Genomic DNA, 5,389 nt, shown 5'->3' with positions numbered 1-5,389 from the left:
GAAGAACAACTTCATTTCTGCGAAAAGGGACCACATATTCTATATTCTGTGTTAATTAACAAAACAGAAGCAGAGAACGTTTTAAAAACAAACTTTGGTAGGAGCAGCCTTTGACCTACACAAATTAAGCTTCAGACTTTTAGAGCCTAGCTCCCGGAAGAACACCCACTGATTGAAATATTATGTGATTCGGGCAGTGTCAGAATAACAATAATGAAAATTGTTTACAAAATGACAGGCCTATTTGTTTCAGTCTTAAGTTCTTATAACCCCCGGTGGCCATTTAAATGAGACATCAGCATCTAATGATCGTTTAATAAACATTTTATACAGTCTGAGGGGAAAAGGATTAATATTTGATTAAATAATTCCAGCCATAATTGAACATTAGCTGAGCACTACTTGCACTTTTTTATTTTTTTGTGTACATTGTTTGAGGGGGTTAAAAACAAAGCTTTAAAAGACTGCTAAACTACACGGTAATGTACGCTAATGAACGCCAAGCTTTCAGACACTTTTCCCATCAGCCTTATTCCCACATTAACATTATCCATATTGGGCCAGGTTTATCACATTGCCCGCTATAATGAAAAGAGAATATTTATTTATATATCTATCCAGTGTATTGATAAAGAAATAACCACAGCATACAACTTTTTAATGAAAATTTTAAGGCTCGTAGGTTTATGAAAGGGTAAATATCATTTCCATCCTGATTTTCATCGATTTGTTTAAATTGGCTCGGGATAGCCGCACACCCATCCATCACCCGCTTATTGTTCACAAGTCAACAGATTCCAAAGGGTCGGGGCTATCAGATGACACTGACAGTGCATGTTGCTGGAGAGAAAAACATTTGTCTTTTTGTCGTAATGATACCACCACCTTGTTTATGAGGAAAGCAAAGCATCCTGGGAAGATCTCTCAAGAGTGCAGACCCACAATGTTTCACTGATCGCTGTATTTTGCCAGCACAGCAGGATATGCTTGATTTATGCTTTATTTGCACACATGCGCTTCCTCCCTTTGTTATCCCCGCACTGAGGGTCTAAACAGGGGCCTTACCTAGAAATCCACGGCTGATCTGCACCCCAACAATTGCAACCGTACCCCTGTGTGTTTCTGCCTCTTCCTGGGGGCATCAGTCCAGTCGTAATACACCTCCCAAAAGTCCAAGTACCTCTCCAAACGGGTCATTAATAAAGATGGTGGCACATCTGAGCACCCTAATTGCTCTCTCTTTGTCCCTCATTGAGCAAATCATCTCAGCCGGTGTCTTCAAAGGTCAATCCATCCGATTGCGGAACGCCAATAGGAATGTAATGGCATCATTTTTCACTTAGTGAATTAACAGCCGCTAATTCTCCCCCATTCTCTTTTCACCTATAGCTTTAATTTAAAATGCATGCTTGCTAAGCCTTTCTGTGCATTTTAAATGTGTTTATCTGTTTCCCGTACAATGGCATCATTTGTCTTGTGCCCTCTGGGTTTTGAAAATGTCCTCCCAGCAGAAACCTTTATTAAGTTATAGACAAGCACAAATGGTTTGTTGTTCTTTTCTTTTAACTGGGAGACTGGAACATAATATTTCAATGATGGTACAGGCACTCGCGGCTAAACCTTTGTGGTGTGGACGCTACGCTAGGCTTGGCTCTCAGCTAGTTTTGATTCATAAGGTGTAGGTTAGCCAGAGGCAGCAGTAGCACACTAATGCAGTCATATCGAACCCGCGTCCCTGTGATGTGATGTGCATTCCCTGTGCTTTCTCTAACAGAAAGGATCAGGTGAGGATATGTCAGTTTTTCCCACAGACTATAAGGAGTCTCCCTCAGTGGAATAAGGATAAATTGAGTGGTTGTTAAGTTAATAACGATGATATCCTTTCATGATCTTCGGATTGAATGCTCTGCCAGATGCCACTGTTTATCAAAGCTGGTATTACCCGCTGATGAATGTGATCTGTTTTAAATGAAGTGTTTGTATGGCAGTGAGGTGGCCCAAAGTGCATCTCCCCTTTGTGGTGTGTGTGTGTGTGTGTGTGTGTGTGTGCTCATGTACAGGTCTGCTTGAATGTTGCTGCTAAGACCACCGACAGGCATGCCAGCATGTCTGTCGTGTTTTTGACTTAGTGCCCAGGGTTATGTTATAAGTGGCCGTGTTAGCTGTGATGAATTGTGGGATAGCATGGCCCAGTATCACTGCATCTCAGTAAATCAGTTTAAGGTGGGTCAGGATGGCGGTCGGGAGTGGGGGGGGGAGACCTTGCCTGGAGCCCAGCCCCTGGGTCTCGCTAATTTAGCTGCATGTTATTTATGGGGGATGGCTTCTCTCTCTCTCTCTCTGTCTCTGTCTCTCACTCTCCCTTTCTCTCTCTATTCTTCTCTTTCTCTCTCGCTCCTTGTCTCATTCTCACTCTGTCTAAAGCTCTTCCTCTCTCTATATATTCTTCTCTTTCTCTCTCTCTCCCTTTCTCTCTCTCTATTCTGCTCACAATTTTTGTTTAATTCTCTCACTCTCTCTCTCTCTCTTTCTCTCTCATTCCCTGTCTCCCCTTCCTATGACACAGATGCCACCAGCTCTACCTCTCTAATGCAGTATATTTTGCGCAGTAGGTTCCCAGTGTTATACACTTGACACTGTTTTTATTTCTTTTTTTTGGGGGGGGGGGATGAGGGTGGTGCAGGCCACCCTGGGACACAGGTCTGTCAATCAGAGCAGGGATGAAAAAAAAAATCTACCAGAAATTGACATCTGAAGGGTTTGAGAGTGGTACCTGCCGCACCCCTGTAACCTTTACCGCCATTGATCTTGCTGACAAACCAGAAGTGCTTTCATAGGAAGTGGGGTCAGTTGTCCAATCAGGTAATGGCACTTTTAAACTCACGAGTACTTGTCCCCACCTCTGTCCACACTGACGGGGGTAATAATAACTGTCTGGGTTTGTGGCCATATCAGCAAATAAAGAGACTTTGTAAGAGACACACCAGTGTGCGCAGGAGCCTGCTGGGACACAGGGGGCCATTAAGCATCTCAGAAAACATCCCTCCAACAAACATCAGAAGCTGGCCTGTGCCCGGACTGACAGAGACCGGTCAGGCCGTATTTGTGTGTTTACGAAGCCCAAATGTCCAAACGGGATAAAGTGCTCATCCGGAACATTTAGAGCTGTGACCTGAATGTTGAGGCTGACTGAGGGGAAAAATGTTTTGTTTTGACTACCCACCGACACCGGAGACATTCCCAGAGAGTCCTTTCTTTTGACCGGCTGCACCCCCGTGCGCTGCCCCGTGTGAGCGTTCGCCTGGTGTGACCTACTATTTGAGGAGCTCTCATACTGCCGGGACATCTGCTCATCTATTCCTTCATCAAATGGGCGGAAGCAGAAGATGATAATCTGAAAGGTGAAGCTTAGCGTTCTGTTAGAGGTATCAAGCCTGCTGAACGAAAGGCTCTGTAAAGGCTCCTTACGTGCGGCTTCTTAAATGCAAACAGCTTGTTCTCGGGCTTTAAAGCGGTGGTATTTACGCGGCGTAGGAAAATGCCGTGGCATTTCGTTTATTAAGCAGCTCGCTCACGCGCCATAATGCGGCACGGAGAGAGCTCCGCGGCATTCAGAACTTTGAAGGGCGGAGCAGCGCTCGCTGAACGCACGGACCGCTGGGGGGTGATGTCACTGCGTTAGCCCCGTTACACCATGACTGTAGGGTGGTGTTATGGATCAGAACAACGAGCTCAGTTTGGGATCCGAGCCCACCTGGACCCCTCTCCTGCCGTTCACAGACTCCAGCTGTGTGCCTTCACCAGAACAAAGGATGGATTCCTCCACATATGAGTCTCTTCATGAGTGCTTTACTGTAGTCGTACAGAGTAAATAACTGGACACGGTCTCTGTCCATTTTCTGTCAGTGAGTGAACGAACATAACTCATAGTTTTCAGTTCCTGGAACAGAGCACAGATGTTTCAGATCATATGGGTGTGGAAGCAGTGGGTCATTCTCTGTTGTCCATATCCATTCAGATGGACATTCACAAATCATTATTTCTGAAATACATGTTAGTGTGTAGTGTGTGGGGCATTTTTAACAGTCAAGTGAACTGTATTATTCTTAATCTCAGGTGAGATATTTAACGGTTTAGCCAAAGTGACTTGTTTGTTTTCTTCATTAGAATTGTGTTGAATTTACAGGTGGGCACCTGTGCTGTGTATGTGCGTGTGTGCGCATGCGTGCGTGCGTGTGTGTGAGCCTGCGCGTTTATAGTACGTCTGTGTGTGTCTGTGTGCACGTGATGTAAACACACCTTGTTCCAGGTGACATGGTTATAGCATAGTTATAGTGAACAGTCATGGAGGACTTCTGTTCTGGAAATATGAGATGACCTCGTTTCAACCCAAGCACAATTAACCATGTTTGATTGAGTATTTAATTGTCTTGAGTTTGATATCACTCTGCTGTGCATTGATTCTTTTATTTTCTTTTTTCTTTTTTGATTGAGGATGGTGGTGTAGTGGCTTTGCTTTTAAAAACTAACTGGCACAGACCGGTTTAACACCACATAATGTATTTGCTTAGCCTTTATACAGGGTTTCTTTAAAATGGCATAATGCACAATCTAGATGCACTTTGTCCTCTTTCCTATCATGGGTAAAATATGGAGGGAACAGCGGCCCCTCTTCTAAGATTACAAACTAACTTTCCAGGTACAATCAAGCTCTCTTAATTAACCACTTCACCTCACCAGTGCTGTTATGTAGTGAGCTCAGGGAGAGGAAAAGCCTGTTTTGAGACAGGCCGCAGGTTGGCCCAGATAATACTGCGGGTATGACACAGAAAATATATTTTCCCTTGGTTATGTAGTCTGTTAATGTATCCCGACACAAATAGAACATCTATATTTTTATATTTAACCGCAGGAACACTGGGGTTTATGTGAATAAAGCAGTTGCAGATGTTTAAAAAATCTTTAAAGAGGCAATTCATATTTGCTGACAATTATTGGTCATGACACAAGGTGTGACTTTCTGACAGTCTGTATTGGCAAGATTTGTTAAAAAAATAGCCAAAAAAGCTCTGGCAGAGTCCTGACGTTTATTTGTTGTAGCGTGTCAATATCCTGCCACTCACCGATGTTTTTTGAAGTTTCTGATTTGTGTGTTGTTCAAAAAAGTGTCAGTATTAAGGGCTGTTCCATAATCACTTGATGGATTGGAGCTATTGAAGAAACAGCCCAACCTTGGCGTACCTCCTGGTGGAACTGGTATGCGCCAAGTGCTTGTTAATTGATTAATTGATTAGCAGTAGAGCGTTTCCTTCTTGCCCATTGGACAGTCAATCAATTGAATTATGCCTAAAGTAATTATCGTATGTACTGTGTGAGTGGGTTTTCTGTC

Source organism: Anguilla anguilla, chromosome 8, assembly GCF_013347855.1.
Source record: "Anguilla anguilla isolate fAngAng1 chromosome 8, fAngAng1.pri, whole genome shotgun sequence".
In the NCBI taxonomy this organism is placed as follows: Eukaryota; Metazoa; Chordata; class Actinopteri; order Anguilliformes; family Anguillidae; genus Anguilla; species Anguilla anguilla.
This window is presented reverse-complemented; position numbering follows the sequence as displayed.